Below are 18402 nucleotides of genomic sequence, written 5' to 3' on the forward strand. Positions count from 1 at the left end.
TCACTTAGTCCAGTACCCTCCCGAAGTTGACAGGGCGTGCCTGCTGCCTGCCCTTCCCCTCCCCAGACGTTTTCTGAGTATCTGATGTTGTGGCCATTACCAGCCCTGCCACGACGGGGACCTTTTGCCCCTTGTTCTCACAAGTGGGCAGCCTGGCCAATCCTGTTTGCCGGTTGCCGTCCTCTTCCTTGAGAGAGGGTGGGACCTGCCTGGATCCCCACTGCCTTTCTCTTAGGATGCAAAAAATGAAAACAAAAAGCTCTTGCTGAAACACTGTGGCTGGCTTTGGGACGCCTTTCTGGGGCTGCACCCTGGGGCTTTGTCTCTATTTCATGGAAACTGCTTTGCTTTTCCATGGGCTTGAATATCCATTAGGCTTAGGACTAGGTGGGGCTCAGAGCAGTGCTGGGGTACCCACTAAATACGATGTCCAGAATGATTGCTGGGCTGGGGGTGTGGGCAGGAGCTACATAGAACGTGTCGTTCTCTGTGCAAACTAGCAGGAGCTGAACCTCTTGGCCTCGTGGTTTCCTGGGGCTCTCAGAGCATCGCTGACACATCTAGGTATGCAGAAGACATAAGTTTCAGTCTTCAGGTTACAGAGAAGAGAGGAGAGGCTGAGAGGTGAGTAAGTCTTGTTGACGGTCAAATAGCTGACCAGCAGCTCCATCAGGGTGTGTACCGTGGACTAGAAGTCCCTGCCTCCAGGTTACACTCGCCAATTCTAACAACACAGGGGTGTGCCCTGAGGAACACAATACCATGAGCTGAGGGTGGAGTCTGGCAAAAACCTAGGCAAGCCAGGTTTTTGATGGGTGACGCCTCTTGCAGATTACTCTAGCTTTTCAGTAATATCTGAACTTTGGAGATGGGAGTACTCCAATTCTGATGCTTTGGGAAGGGTGTTCTAGAAAGACAAATGCATTTTATTGGTATACCCATTAATATTCTGCATGTACCTACACAGTTGCATGCCCACTGTGCTAAACAGCCATGCAGATAAGCTGTCGGTACCCTTTTGTTTGCCTCTATGATTTGGCCTTTTATAAGTGTGCAGGCCAGGATGCTAGGAGCATCCATGATACAGGAGCCTGGGATAGAGCATAACCTCTAAAACTCACATCTAGATACAAGGCAAAAGCAGCCAGTGTCTGTACCACAGGGAGTGCCCAGGTCCACCCAAAGAGGAAATAGCTTAGAATAACAACCTAGAAAAACTCTCTCAGAGTCAAGAAATAAAGGTCCAGGGATTATAAAGTTTAGGAAGATTGCATTCATATGCAGGAGAATAGGTTCTAAGGGAGCATCTTACAATGATGAAAGAAACGAAGCAATATTTGTTTTTAATTTTTTTAAATTATTTTATTTTATTTTTTGGCATTGTTTTGGGGGAGGTTTTGGATTGCAGAAGGGTTGCAACTGTGGCAGGGGAGGGTCACTGCTGGGGGCAGTGGTGGGGGCATGCCCCTATGGAACATGAATGTGTTCAGGTGCTCATGGGTTGTTGTCTTGGTGGATGAGATCCTTTCAATAACTGAAGGAATTCTGGATGCCCACTCTGGGTAGTCTTGCTTCTTTCTCTAATAGAGTGGCAAGACTCTAAAGATATTTTACAACTGATGGTGAAAAAACCTTAATGGAAGCATTTATAAAACTTTTACAAAATATAAAGCCTATTGTTATACATATTATTCATTAGCCAAAAAATTCTTATGTCATTCCTATGGACTTAGCCATTAATTCCATGATTTTTTATCAGAAATGTGAAGCTCAATAACCTGACTTGCCCTATCACACAGCAACAGTGACGTTTTATTGCAATTTTCTGAGCTGTGGACTGAGAATCTAGTTTTTCTGAATAAGACCAAAAATTCATCATGTCACTATCCACTAATTGACCTTTTTTTTGTGACATGCTTCATAATGTTTCTTAATCAATTCAACCACAAATTACTAGGCAAGTTAGAACTAATCTAGAAAAGTACCCAACACAAAATCATAACATGACATTTTTTAGTATAAGTAACATGAACCTGCCTGGTATGCTTCCTATGCTGTTTAAAGTTAAACAAGAACTTTTACCAGAAAAACTACACTCAGCTATTGTATTTTGATACTTACCAATACAAATTCAGGAAATGAGATTTCTCTCTTGTTTTACATGCTAGGACTTACATAATGCCCTCAATTTAACCTCTTGCCTTATAAGCCTTAAGGAATTTACTATATGATTTTACGGAACAAGTTTGCTAACTTACACATTAGGGAATTGTGAATTACATTTTTAGAAAAATGAAACATAATAGAGAACAAAATATAAGTATATCACAGATTTTAAGTGCTGGTCATGACATTGTGATTATACACAATAAATTATTTCAAATGTGATGGAAAATCTCTGGAAAAACAATTATCTTGCAATAAACAGGAAGAAGATTTGTTCTATAAAGTCATAAGTGGCTTCATTCAGTCAGTACCCTAATGACACACCCATTTCTAGTTTACAATTTTCTGTTTCAGGTCATTATATGTAAAAAGGATAAAAGCACACTCTAACCTAAATTACAAAACTAACTCAACATTTTTACATATGTTAAGTAATATAGCTATTACAAGAACTTCATTCACTATAAATGGAAAGAATCTGTTTTTTCCCTGTATATTTCACATTTGATAAACTAATTTTTCAATTGTACAAGATATGTTAGCTCAAAAATCACCTGGTGTTTGACTCCCTGGAACTTCATGAAGAGTTGAACTGTATTCACACACAGTATGGTATGACCCACATGGCTTAAAACATTTCCTGCTGACACCACATGAGCAACAGCAGGAAATTTGGTCAACTCATGTAGCTGTATTCTCTAGCTGAAATTAAATAGTAGATTAAAAGTAAAATCATGGCATAAACATCTGTGAGATACAGTGTAGCCATTTCCTCATAAATCTCATGTTCCAATCAGAAAAGCAATTAAATCTATAAATATTTTACTACTGCAGTTTCACAAAGTACTGGACTATTCAATATATTCCCAAGAAAAATTTCTAACAAATACTGTGTAAAAATAATTACTAAAAAAGGAATGTAGTAAATGGATGAAATCATTTATATTTTATTTTATACTTAACATATAATGAGGGATTTTATATTCATAAGAAATAAGAAAAAGCCTAATTGCAGAATGTTTTAAAATAATTTAAGACTACAACAACTTTTAGATAAAGCTTTATAAAGTGAAAGAATAATGACTGGGAATGAAAGAGTATGAAACTAGACAATTTCCAGTCCTTAATTCTCTTTGCTCTAGTTCAAGGAAATATTACTGATGAAATTACTTACTTTTTATCATTTGAAAGGTCAATGTTGGTCCCAGACTTTATGGTTTTAAAGGGTTCTATATTCCTCTTCCCAGATATTAAAAAAAAAAGAGAGAAAATATTAAATTCATGCCTTTTAATGGAAATCATGATGGACCCCAAAAGTTACATACTTATGTGAAGATGTGGATTCATTATCCAAATAGTCTTTTTGATGAGTTCTTTTCTCATTTTCTTCCTATAGTTCAAGCAAAAATATTCCTGCTTAGAATATTATATCATTTCCTAATTCACATGAATAAGTGCTGATTTCTACATGAGTAGTGTTTGTTCAGAAACTAATTTTCTATAGGCTGATTTCATATGAAAATATCTTTAATGGTCACATTAAAGAAAAACTCAAGAAAACTCAAAGCTCAATAACATACTACTTAAACTTTCCCATCAGTCATAAAGTTAATATAAACCTCAGGTAATAGGATAATTTATAAGGGAAGTATGTGCCTATTCTAAATTTACTTTGAAAAAGTTTTCTAAATGACATCAATTTTCTTTACAGTGATAGCAAGTGAAATTTAAGAAGATATGAAAAATGAAAACAGTATGTGAAAAGAAAGAGAAATGTAAAAATAATTAAGGGGAAAAAAGATTATGCTATATGTAATAGCATATTACTTGGGAAGTGGACCTGGCCCAATGGATAGGGCATCTACCTACCACATGGGAGGTCTGCAGTTCAAACCCCGGGCCTCCTTGACCCATGTGGAGCTGGCCCATGTTCCGTGCTCATGTGCACAAGAGTGCTGTGCCACGCAGGGGTGTCCCCCGCATAGGGGGGACCCCACGCAAAAGGAGGGTGCCCCACATTGAGCCACCCCATGCAAATAAAGCCCAGCCTACCCAGAAGTGGTGCCACACACACAAAGATCTGATGCACCAACATGACGCACCAAAAGAGACACAGATTACGGTGTTGCTGAGAATGCAAGAGGATGATGGATGTAGGATGACCAAATACCTGAAAGTAACTTGTTTCTCTCCCTGTTACTATGATACAAAGAAAAGAATTGTATGTAAATCAGAAGGTAATGAAATGCAACCCTCTCTTTGGGCCAAATTCCACTTTTGGTGGTCAAGAATATCCTGTTGAAGCAATGAAGTATGAAAATCAGCTTCAACCAGTTGGCCGGACCTGCACAGAAACAGCCCCTTGCTGTCCTCACTTCAACTTGCTTAATTAACATAGTAAAATTCCCACCCAGGGGAGGAGTTATCCACCCCTTTCTTGATCATGAATGTATGTGCAAGCATGATTTCCTGAGCATACTAATCACACAATTATATACCAACTATGTGTGTTCATTCATATGTATAAAAACTAATTAATAAAGCAAATGCTAAGTAATAACTTGGATATTTAAGCAAGGGTGAAACTGCAGCACAGAGAGTCAGGTCTGAGTCACTTTGGACTGGCCTTGGCTCCTTACCTCTGCGGATGTAATAAATGTGAGTTTGCCTAGCTCTCATGTTGAAGTTTACTTCATGCCATCTCTGGTTATCCATAAAGGCCTTGCTTTGAGGCCTAACAAGGACACAGAAGAACACACAGCAAATGGACAGGGGAGCAGACAATGGGGAGGTGGGGTGTGGAAGAAATAAATTTAAAAAAAATAAAAAATGTATACTTCCTTAATATCTGTGAAGTTTTTCACATTAAATGTTGATTGCTGCAAAAGATAATAAAATATTTTTTCTCTTTTTTCAGTTCCAAATATTGTAAAACAATTTACCTTAATCGCTGATAGCTGCTTATTCTTTTCTGACAATACATAATCCTGTAGTTGAAGCACCTCAAAAGTAGAACAATTAACATTTTTTTAAAAAATGGGAACTCTACCACTCACAAAAAATTACATTAACAGCTTTTATTAAGTATCACTCAGAAAAGAACACAATATTTGCTTTAATTATTTCAACCAGATTAAAAAATGTGAACTGAGGGTTGACTTTCAAACATTTTCTAAACATAAACTAGTAGCAGATTAAAAATTTAAAGGTTTTAATCATTTCAGTTATAAAATTTTGATGAAGTTTAAAACAATAAAGATGAGCATTTAAGAAATAACATTTCTGCAACTTTAAATCTGTGATACTATTCAGAAGTTCTGTTTCATAGTTTAATAGAGATCTGAAAAAACAAACTAAAATATATTTAATAGGAAAATCACAATAGATACTTTACTTGCAAAAGATTTCACAAGGTTCGTAATTCTAAACCTATTTACTGTCTATTGAGTCTTTAATAACAATCCTATGGTTATGCTTTTTTGATAATTTTTATTCCCCACAAATTATGAGACATTTCTGTAAAATTTCTACTTTTCCCACTGAGATTCATCTTACGATACTAATGCTTTTGGTGAAGTGTCTTTCAGATTAAAAACAATGGAAACATGCCTGTATGTGTGAGATGCACACATAATTCCTTTCATAATTACAAGTGATATTCAGCAAATATTAAATAGAAATGGGTTATCCATCTAAATAGAAATATTACACAAATGAGGGAGATGCCTTGTTAAGACTAATTTTTATTTCTATATAATCATGTGTATTTAATCAAGTTAAAGTTTGTGAAAGTCTTGTTTAATAAGTTTGCAAATTATAAAATTTATGTATAATTTATATGCATAAAACAAATATATTGCAGCGGTCATGTGCCCTTTTACAACTCCAATAAAAATCTCCATATTGAATACTTACTCTCAAAGACTCCTGAAATGAGGCAGCCTGGTACTGTACATATTCAGCAATTGTAGTATGAGATCTATTACTTTCACAACACCATATTTTCTTTGTTCCAGTAGGGTCCCAGTTTTCATCTACTGGTTGCAGCAACTGTGTCCTTCTACCATATGTTCATTGTTAGCTCCTACCAAAGTTTTGGTGAAGTCCAAGATCTTCATAGATAAATAAGTGTTGTTAGTAACTACAATTAAATTTGTAAATGTATTTCAAAAGTATTAAAAAAATAAAAAAGAAATAACACTTCATGGAGCTCCAGACATTTCCTAAAAGATTTCACTGAATCATGTGATGCTCAAATTTGCAAAACAATCCCTTGAAACCCTGGATCTAACCATAATGCTTCAGTACTCTGAAGAAGTATAGTATTTATAAGTAGGGTCTAATTTCATCTTTTTCCTATGTTCAAAACTTCTATTATCTGATAAAAAGCACTAACTTTGCATAGTTTATACGAAATTAAACATTTTAAATGCCTCTAAAATTTCAGCAATAATTTCACCTTTTTCTATTTATATCATATGCTTAAAATGTTATATATATAAGGGAAGAGGGGTGTGGGGAGACACCATCAAAATAAAAACTGAAAATCCTGGGGGAAAAAAAGTCCTGTATGATGATATGCATGACTCTCTTGTAAGTTCACAATTTTTACTATACAATTATGTTCATGTATGAATGGCATATGTAAATTTAAAAATATTTAATAGAAAAAAGATAATAGAGAAAACATACAAACTTTTTATCACTTTTAAAAGCTTACCTAACTTAAGAGCTCCAGCAAGGTCAGGGATTACTGTAACAGGGTTGTTAGGATTTGTACAAAATTGATGTAATGGAGGAAAGAAAGCATCACATTTATTTTCCAACTGCAAAATTAAATATTTTGTTAGATCTCAGAAAAATGACTCTTTATTATTAATAGCAACTCCATATTCATTTTCTCATCCATCTGGCATTGTAAAATCTACAATGAATGCTAACAATTGATATTTTATTGGTATAAATTTTAATATTTTATCATTATCTCTTGATTTAAGAGACACTATTTAAGAGACCTTACTTTCATCATTATGATATAATAGGCCTAAAAATGTCTCTGGTGAATAAATTCATTTTAAAATTTGATTTATTTTTAAATGGTATTATCCATCTCTCATTATAATATTATGGTTCACAAAGTTATACTTAAAATTTTTAACTGTTTTAAGTATTTTCAGAGAGTTCTTTAAGTAGACTTCCATTATATTTTGAATGAAAACAACCATACACACTCCATGTAAATTAAAATAAAATACATGCCTGTGTTCTAATAAATCTTTTAAAAAAAATACAATTAGGAATTTTGCCTGAGGATTGATGACAGGTATTCTCATCCCTTGAATACTACATATTTACCCCAAAATTTTCAAGATATGTCCATGCATACTCTCTGATTTAAATACATACATATATAATTAGTGTATTCTATTTTCTAAAGATATTAAATTCCAACACTGATTTCATTTATTTCTAAGAAACTGGGGCTCACATAAATACCAGGTGTGAGTAGATTCAATGTGTCCTTTGGCAAGGATGAGTATGGTGTAGACTGTAACCTTGGAGGTGGACATTTATCCAACAAAATGCTGCTGTTAGACAAACTGTTTTTACCAAGATTCCTTTTTTAAAAATTAGAAGAAACAAGGGCTGTATATTTATTTTGAAAACTAAGAGAAAAATAAGAAAGCCTAAATTAAATCCCAGTTTAATTATAGGGCATTTACAAATACACTGTAATTACAGGATATTTGGACTCGTAATTAAGAACATTTGATAATTTTTAAAATAATTTGAGTTCTTACATCATTTAAGAAAAATTAAACAAAATACATTATCTACATTTCATATAAATGAATGACAAAATTACACTCTACCCATAATTTTCCAATTTATTCTGTAACCTAAAGAACAAATATGGACCCCAATTTTTCCTTTAATATCTTTTACCCTTTGGTTTTCACCAATAAATATTTAAACAATAACTTGCACCAAAAGTCTAGATATCAATATTACCATTAGTAAAATTTGTCTCTTTGTCAGTTTTGCTACCCCTTTTTCATTGTGCTAATGAAAACAAAGGCTTGAAAGTTTTGACTCAAGAATGTTATTACCTTTTTTGTTTTTTCCATTAATTTCATTAGATATTAACTCTCAATGAAATATTTAATTTTCCCCATGAAGTTAGATATAGCTCTGCTACATATATATTTTATTAAATGGTTATTACTATAAAAATTCCTTCCCTCCTTCCTTCCTCCCTCCCTCCCTCCCTCCCTCCCTTCCTTCCTTCCTTCCTTCCTTCCTTCCTTCCTTCCTTCCGCATTGAGGTGGAGAAAGTGGCCACAGTAGCTGCTGAGGATAGGGAGAGAAAGAAGAGATACGATGTGGGAGGATTTTCAGGACTTGGAGTTGTCCTGGATGGTTATTACCTTCTTAAACCAGAACAAAAACTATTGTGATGGATTCTAAAGCCAGCACTCAGCTTCCTTGAGTTGGTTTGATTTATTTTGCTTGTTTTTTGTTTTTCTCAGGAGGCAAGGCAAGGGGAACCCAACCTAGAGCCTCCCATGTGGGAGTTAGGCATTCAACCACTTGAATTATTGAATTTTGTTTTATAAATACAAGAGTGTGAAATTGCTTATTAAACTAAATAAGTTATAACTAACAATTAAGAATATAAGCTAAAGCACTACCCAAATTTCAACATCTCTTCACAATGCATGATGATCATGTAATTTTTAGAGTTAGGTATGATACACATTAAATTTTGAAATTTAAATACATAATGGACCTAAATTATAAACTGCACAGGTGTTTTGTTTTTAACAAACAGAAAAATGCTGCACTGTACCTGATAAAGGAATAATTCAAGTAACTTCATTAAACTAATGGGATTAAAATGCCAATTATAATTTATACAATAAAGAAACTGATTTCACTGCCTATGACACGTGTCACTTTTATATTTTAAACAAAATATGGTTCATTTGTTTGATTACATGAAGCTTGTTTATAGTCAGCAGTTAAGATGCAATATATCATAAAAACTATTTGAAGTGATTTTGAGAATGATCCAGTGTTAAAATTGTACTTGAAAACATGTTTATGCTAACTTACGTGCTACCAAAATTGAAGCTTATTCAACATCCATGATATGAGAAATGAGACTAGAAAGCATAAACAGGATAGTCACTGCAGTTTGTACATTTCTGTGATAGAAAAAAGTGGTTACATAGAAAATTAAATCAATGGAAAGTGCAAATGTCTGTATTATAAAGATGTAGCAAATAGAAGGGAGCCAAATTCAAGTTTTCTATCACTTGAATATTGTGAGAATCTTAGGTGCTGTAATTCATATACTTTCAATTTACAGCACTGACTGCACAAGCAAGATGAAACAAATGAGAGCTAGTTTAAAAAAGACAAATTAGGAATATAGGGACAGAATACTCAGAATAAATAGTGCTATATCTTATCTAGCAGTTTTTTAATATGTCAAATATTTACTACCTATGGCCAAGTCAGAAATTAGGAATTTTTGTGAAAGTCACTAATCTATGGGAAATATCAATCTTTCTCCCTTAAAATATACTATTACCCTAATTCAAAAGGAAAGCCCTGTTGACAAGAGAAATAGACTATTTTTTTAACATGTATATGCCTAAAATTGTTGGAGACAAAATAGTGAACCTCACCAGAATTATTCAGTGAGAAAAAAATGAAGGTGAAGAAAAACTCAGGTTTGGAAAAGATTAACAGTTTAACCCATTCTGAAAACTTCTTAATCATTAGTTTATTTGTTATTGGAGAAATTAGTCAATATTTTAAAACTTCTTTTAAAAAGTGCTTTTTAAATATAGCTTTCTTTAAAATTCCAAGTTTATCATTTGGTAGAGAAATGAAAAGTTACTTTACAGATAAAACTCATGTACAATTAATTATATTTCCTCATGAAGTTTCTTAATCAGGGACATTAAATCATAAAGTCTATGTTTCTTTATCACTTCTTTTTACTTTCAGACTTCTGTTTAGTACAGATATTATTGAAAGAATCAATATGGACCTGACATGACAAATACCATTTCTTACTGGTTCTTTCTCAGCCTCAAAATAATTTTTACCCCAATTTTTCATAAACTGTTCCTTCCTTTCTACAATCTTTCCTCTTTCCTTCCCCTTCCTTTTTGGGGTGGGAGGTGGGTATCTTTAGTAAACTGAGAGATACACTTTCTGGAATAATCCATGTAGCCACAGAAATGGCTGAACATGGCTGTTCTCTTCAGAATGACTAACAGACCTCTCATGTTTTCTTTCTGTTTTCCCCTCCTCTGTGCCCATTTTATTACCTCATCAAATGAGACAAAATGTTTTTTCAAATATAAACAAAGTGGAATATTAATAATCAATGAGATTCATATCTACTCGAAACTCCAACAACTTCCAGAAAAGAAAATGAGTAGTAGGGTTTTCCAGGCCTTGCAATTATCTATGAAATATGATTTAAGCTTTGTGACAATCTTCAAAATAAAGTCAGTCACACTGAAACTTATAATCCTAGAAATCAGAAGAGGGAAATGCATTACACAAAGACATATCTCAGATTACCCAAATGCTTGTCACATCACATACATTGATAAGGTATAACCAGAAGACTGAAGCATAACCAAGAACCTTATTAAGCTGTTATTTTAAATAAGTAAATATATCAACCTTTGGTGAACTTTGCATTTCTTAAGTGATTCAAATTATAAATGAGATTTTTTAATGGGACCATTAGTCAACAATTTCACTTTGTGAGGAACATACCCACGTTAACCTGCATGCTTTCAGTACTTCTGCTGAACTGGAATATATGGACACAGACACTGATGGTATGATCTGAGAACTAGGTTTGTAGCTAATTTGAGGGAAATCTGTTTCTTTGTGGCTCTGTGAGTCCTCTACCCCTTCTCCATTGGTTCTATGTAGCTCACAATGAGGACTATTAAGGCTGGGAACACTTTGTGTGGTCATCTGCTCAGTTGACTTAGGAGACGGAGTTGCTGTGGAAATGGCTGAAGATGGTGAAGAGGTAACAGAATCGCCAGTTTTTGTACAAATAGCTGGGAAGATGTTATTTGTCACAGGGTCTGGTATCTACATTGTCACTGGCCTTTCCAATCATCAAGGTGGAAAGCCGAGAATCATCTGAAATTAGTAAATTTGGTGACATGGAATCTCCATGGTTAGGACTGAAAGAACCATCTGGTATCAGCTGATGAACATGATTAGGATGTTCCTTGACACTGCACAGCCATCGGATGACCCTTCACTGTGCCTGCTCTTATCAGGCACTTAGGATGTATTTCTTGACGGCTTGCTGCTCTCTTTGGTAAGAGTAATGACTTGTTGTCCACCTGAGGTAGCCGTGTGAGAGGTGAAGGGACTGAGAGCAGATCCCTCTGTTAATGAATTACTAGGCAGGGTGGAATGTCCCTTCTGATTTTGAATACTAGTGCTAGCTGATTGGAGATACTGGGGAGGTCCAGTGAAACAGAGATTGTTCACCATTAGGGTCTGCCAAATGTGAACTCTGATCTCTCTGAAGCTCCTAGAAAGAAACAGAAAGCAAAAATAGGTTTAAAATTTAAATTTTCAACTTTGATTTAAATATTTGAATATTAAAAATCATAACTGAAAAATGAAAAGAAGAAACACATTCCTATGGTCATTACCATTTAAAGCCAAGGACACAAATCAAAATGAACCAAATCACTGGTCCAAGATATATACATTTAATAAAGGTAAACTATATATTCATTAGTCTTTAAAAATCATCAAGGGGAACAGGTGAAGCTCAATGTTCGAAATGCCTGCTTTTCTCTAATAAGGTTCTGGGTTCAATCCCCAGCACCAACTTAAAAAGGAAAATCACCATTAAAACTGTTAAGACAATAGTAATCCTTAATCAAAGGCAAAATTACTAACTCTATGAATATATTTCAAGAAACAGATTCCACAGATTCCACTCATATGTCTAAAGACATTTGAAATATAGCATCTCTCCACTAAGGATTTATAAAGAGATATAGAGGTAAGTTTCCCCAAATTCAGCTAATTAGAGAATATGATCATACTGGAAGAATATTTTGAGGGAGAAGTTACCATAGTACTGAATTTAGAGGAAAGTTATTTCATGGGATGAATTACACAATGAAATAAGATGAATAATTCTGCTTAGATTATAGCCTTAGAGTCACAAACTGCTCTGAGGAGACTTTCTTTTATTTTACTGAAAAAGAAAACAAATTTCTCAGCAATAATAATTAAGAAATACGGGGATAGGCAAACAATAATTTAATAGTTTCCACATGATTCTAATAACAACATATCAAAAATAAATACTGTTGAAAGATTATTTAAACATTAATATATTTTTAAGCTTTCTAGAATATTGGCATACTATATTTAACTTAGATGTTAAAGTTCAGCTATTTTTAAAAATTTGAAACAATTCAGTTAATATCCTAGAATAATTTGCTCCAACAACAGTTATTCAGTTAAAATTGAGGGATATAGTTATTTTGTACTTTATATCTACAGAAGTTGTAGGTTTATGGAAAAATCGTGCATAACATAAAGTTTCCATATACACCCCATTATTAACAGTTTGCCTTAGAAATGTTAAAATATTATGTTCAGAATATGAAAGAGAAATTTTAAACCCTAGAGACATTTTAGAATTGTTCTTTTTAAGATGGTGATTGCTTCAAAGGCAAGGATAAAGTCATTTTACTTACACATGAAAATAAATTTGTCAAAGTATAAAATAATAAAAATTTATTTTATAAGCTATTTTAACTTTTGAAGTCAGCCAGGATGCCTGTGAAATATAATTCTATAATTTAAAAAAACATCTCTGAATACAATGTTTCTAAGTAAAAATATTACTTACGATTAATTTGTTTACTTAAAAATCAGATATTTTAAAAGAATGAGTAAGAACACAAAAGGATGCAATTTGGTTTTTAATAAGTGAATAAGAAAGTAAAGAAATAATTACAGAAATAATTTAACAGTAATTCTTCAGTTGAATAAACTGTTTCCATAAAATAAAAATACCAAATACTGTACACAAATCACATTCAAAATACCATAAAAAAGGGATGTGGGCAGAAAAATTAAAAACCCACTCTTTATCATCATTGTCAAACACTGACATCATCAAAATTACAATTCAGAGGTTATCATTTAGCAAGTAAGGAGACAAGTGAAAAAGTAACACTGCTGTTATTTCTTTAGCAAAAAAGTATTTTAAGGTAGAAAGAGCCCAAAGAAAATTTAAAGCAAAGGAAGACTTGAAAACTGCCTGCAACTTCAAATATATTCCCCAATCTATACAAAGCTCCATAAGCAGATGACAGTACACTAAGGGCACAACCATTTGCTCTCATAATTAGCTGACCACCTATGCACAAACTATGCACAAATGTAAGAAACTCAGGGACCTATTTCTAAAAAATAAAATAAAAGGCTAAAACCAAAGAATAGAGATAAAAATTGGTGCATTGTGTAAGGGAGATTTCACAAACACATTTTTGCAAGTTATACAAGTTACTAAAAAAAAGGAATGGAAGGAATAAATTTCAGAAAAATAAAACCAAAAACAATGCTGCTACACACACACAAAGAAAAACACACAAATTGAAAAAACAATTTTAAAGACCCAGGATTACAATACAATATTACATACAATAAGCAAAAAAAAAAAAAAGACTACCATTTAATACATCAAATTCAAACTGCTAAAAGCTGACAGAGGAATATCCAAAAGCAGCCCAGGAAAATAACTCACCACTTTAAGAGAGTATTTAAAGTATTACTATAACACTTGAGGGTGAAAAGACAGAATGTCTGCTTCCATCACTGTTAATAAACTTTATACCAAAAGTACTAGAAAAAATTTCAAGGCAAGAAAATGCCATAAAGAATATCCAAAATGGTAAAGAAGCAGATAATGTGATGATTTATGCAATTACCACAGAAAACTTCAAACCTACTGAAGCTAATAAATTCAGCAAAATTCTGGGGAACAAGACTTAACAAGTACCCCCTCCCCCCCTCCCCTTCCTCCCCCTCATCCCCATATACATATCTAGGAACAATTTAACCAAGGAAATAAAAAGATTTGTACAATCTGAAAGAAAAAAAAATGCAAACCAAGAATTCATTATTTAGTAATTTTGTTCTTCAAATAGAAAAATGAGTTTAAAATATGCACCAACATAAACTAAAAGAGTCTGACTTTGTAGCAAGCAATAAAGGGAGATTAACAACAGGAAAGAAAGAGAAGCTTGGAGGAGAGTATAGAAGGGAGGACTTCAATGGAGAATGGAAAACCAACAGATTGAAAAGACAGAAGAAAATAAGATAAAAGCCAACAATAAGATGGTGGAAGTAAATAATGTATTATCAATAATATAATTGAATATATGGATTAAACACACAATCAAAAGAAATCGGCTGACAGAATGGATAAAAAAACATGAGCCATCCATATGCTGTCTACAAAAAACTTAGCTTAGACCCAAAGAAACAGACCATCTGAAGGTGAAAGGTTAGAAAAAGATATTCCATGCAAACATCAACCAAAAGAGAGCATGGGCAGTTTTAATGGTGTCAGACAAAAAAAACGCTCTAAATTCAAAAGTGTTATATGACATAGAAGAAGGTCATTATATACTAAGAAAAGGACAATCCACCAGGAAGGAGTAACTCATAAATGGCTATGCTGCTAACAAAGGTGTCCCAATACACATGAGGTAAACTCTGGCAAAACTTGGCAAAACTGAAGGGAGAAATAGATATCTCTAAAATAATTAGTTGGAGATTTCATGTAACACTCACATCATTAGATAGAAGTACTAGACAGAAGATCAACAAGGAAAGAGAGAATTTGAACAATATTATAAACCAGCTGGACCTAACAGACATATACAGAACACTGCATGCCAAATCAGTGGATTAAACCAATGTTCACAGATCTTTTTCTCTGAGATAGACCACATAATGGGTCACAAAGGAGGTCTCAATGAAATAAAAGGAATGAAATTATTCAAAGCACCTTGAAGCTGGAATAAAGTTGGAAATCAGAACTATTTGGGAAGAGAAAATTAAAAAATGTGTGGAGACTAAACAACACACTCCTAAATAGTGGATGAAAGAAAAAATTGTAAGAGAAATTAGTAAATATCTTGAGATGAATGAAAATGAGACCAAAACTTCTTTAAAAATTAGTAAAAAAAATTAACTATAGAAAACAAACTTATGGGTTACAGCAAAGGCTGAGAGGGAAAATAATAACCCTAAACACTTATATTAAGAAAGAAGAAAAATGAAGAAATCAAGGAAAAAAAGTCATTTACAATAGCAATGAAAAGTCTCCAATACCTAAGAACAAATTTAACTAAAGATGTAAATGGCTCTTAGGCAGAAAACTATAAAACCCTGTTAAAGGAAATCAAAAAGACCTAAATGGAAGAATATTGCCTGTTCATGCACAGGAAGACTAAACTTCACTAAAAAGTATATCCTACCCTAACTGAGTTACAGATTTAATGCAATCACAATAAAAATTACCAAACTATTTTTTACTGAATTGGAAAAGCTAACTGTGGAATTTATTTGGAAGAGCAAGTGGCACCAAGTAGCCAGAGACATACTGAAAAAGAAAAACAAAATAGGAGGACTCACACTACCTAATTTAAAAACATATTAGGTAAGTGCAAAAGGAATTGCAGTTTTAGACTGTGAATTTTAAATTCTTATAACTAGGCTCAGAGAAGGAGATTTGGCTCAACTGATAGGGCATCCACCTACCATATAAGGGGTCAAATGTTCAAACCTAGGGCCTCCTGACCCATGTGGTGAGCTGGTCTATGCACAGTGCTGATGTGCACAAGGAGTGCCATGCCACACAGGGGTGTCTCCTGCATAGGTGAACCCCACATGCAAGGAGTGCACCCCTCAAGGAGAGCCACTCCTTGCAAAAAAGTATAGCCTGCCCAGGAGTGGCACTGCACACACAGAGAGCTGATGCTTCAAGATGACACAACAGAAAGAGACACAGATTCCTGGTCCCACTGACAAGAATACAAACACAGACATAAGAACACACAGAAAATGGACACAGAGAGCAGACAACAGGGGGAAGAGGGAGAAATAAAAATAAAATTTTTATTAATCAAAATAGGAACCATTAAAATCAAAACATTTTTTTGTGAATGAGAAAACAGTTTGTTGATTCCATAAGCATAAAAATCCATGCTTTGGATTCAACAAACTCTGGGAAAGCAGTTTCTGCACTTTGTTGGTTGTGGAAGTGTGTTCCCTGCAAAAGTTGTTGAGATGCTTCCAGAAGTGGCTGGGGAGAGGTCAGGTGATTATGGTTGATGAGGAAATACTTCATAGCCTGATTCATTCAACTTTTGAAGCACTGGTGGTGAGACATGCAGTTGGGCACTGTTATGGAGAAGAATTGAACCCTTTCTGTTGACCAATGCCAGCTATAGGCATTGCAGTTTTCTGTGCATCTCATCAATCTGCCAAGTATACATCTCAGACGTAAAGGTTTAGTTGAGATTCAGAAGGCTGTAGTGCATCAGACTGGAAGTAGATCACCAACAATGACCATGACCATTTTTTGATGCAAGTTTGGACTTATGAAGTGCTTTGGAGCTTCTTCTTGGTCCAACTGCTGAGCTGGTTATCACTGGTTTTTGTATAAAATTCACATTTTGTCATACATCGCAATCCGACTGAGGAATGCTTCAGTGTTGTTCCATAGAATAAAATAAGATGACAGTTCCAAATGACTTTTTAAAAATTTATTTTGGTCAGCTCATGAGGCACCCACTTATAGAGCTTTTCTGCCTTTCCAATTTCCTTCAAATGCTCAGTGACCACAGAATGGGCAATTTTGAGTCTTTGGCAACTTCCTATGTAGCTGTAAGTGCGTCAGCTTCAATGACTGCTCTGAATTGGTCATTGTCAAGTTATGTAGGCTGGCCACTTGCTCCTCATTTTCAAGGCTCTTGTCTCCTCTGCAAAACTTCTTGAGCCACCATTGCACTGTACGTTCACTAGCAGTTCCTGGCCAAATGTGTTGTTGATGTTGTCTCTGCTGCTTTACAAACCATTCTGAACTCACATAAGAAAATTTATCAAATTTGCTAACATCATTTCCACAGTTTAAAATAAATATCAACAGCAAGTAATAAGTTCTTAGCAAAAAATAAAGTGAGAAATGCACATTAAAATGATGTATGTAACATAACCACATTTATTTAAGAATATATGCCAATATCAAATAAGAAACATAAACAATGGAAAACAGTAATTACTTTTGCACCGACCTAATACTGCAAAGTTACAGTGGTCAAAACTGCATGTTATTGGCACAAGGATAGCCTAACTGATCAGTGGAACTGATCTGAGAGTTCTGCTATAGATACACATACATTCAACTGATATTTGACAAGGCCACCAAGCCTACTCAACTGGGAGAGAATGGCTTCTTCAACAAATGGTGCTTGTAGAACTGGATATTCATATTCAAAAGATTGAGAGAGAGGCACTATCTGACACCTTATATAAAATGTGATGGAGGAGGCATGGGAAGAGTTTCACCTGGGGCGTAACTATAAGTCATATAAATGTGTTCAAGTGTTTATGGGGCACTGTCATGGTGGGTGGAGATCTACAGGATAACTGAAAGAATATCCAATTCCCATCCTGGGGAGTTCTGCCACAACTTCTAATGGCAGAGCAAGAATGCTAAGTACAGTGGCAGGGACTGGTGAAGGAGGAAGGACCATTCTTGGGTCCATGTTGATGATTGTACTATGAATCATTCTTTTTTTTTTTTCAGAAATGGGTTGTTGTTTTTTCCCTAGTTTTTTTCTAAAGATACATAGATCACAAAAAAAGTTACATTAAAAAATATGAGTTTCCTGTATACCCTACACCCATCCCCCCACTACTTCCTCATCAACAACCTCTTTTATCACTGTGACACATTCATTGCATTTGGTGAATATATTTTGGAGCACTGCTACATTGCATGGATTATAGTTTATTGTAGCTCACACTCTCCTCCAGGCAATTCAGTGGGATAAAGCAGGATATGTCATGTCCAGCATTTGTCTCTGCAATACCATTCAGGACAACTCCAAGTCCCGAAAATGCCCCCACATCACA

General features: G+C 34.3%; 1 pseudogene; it reads right to left on the reverse strand.

The window, feature by feature from the left end:
• Positions 1 to 496: 496 nt before the first annotated feature.
• LOC139438578 (lysine-specific demethylase 6A-like) overlaps positions 497 to 18402 on the reverse strand; it is a 74145-nt pseudogene continuing 56239 nt past the window's right edge.

Source organism: Dasypus novemcinctus, assembly GCF_030445035.2.
Source record: "Dasypus novemcinctus isolate mDasNov1 chromosome Y unlocalized genomic scaffold, mDasNov1.1.hap2 SUPER_Y_unloc_1, whole genome shotgun sequence".
Classification (NCBI taxonomy): Eukaryota; Metazoa; Chordata; class Mammalia; order Cingulata; family Dasypodidae; genus Dasypus; species Dasypus novemcinctus.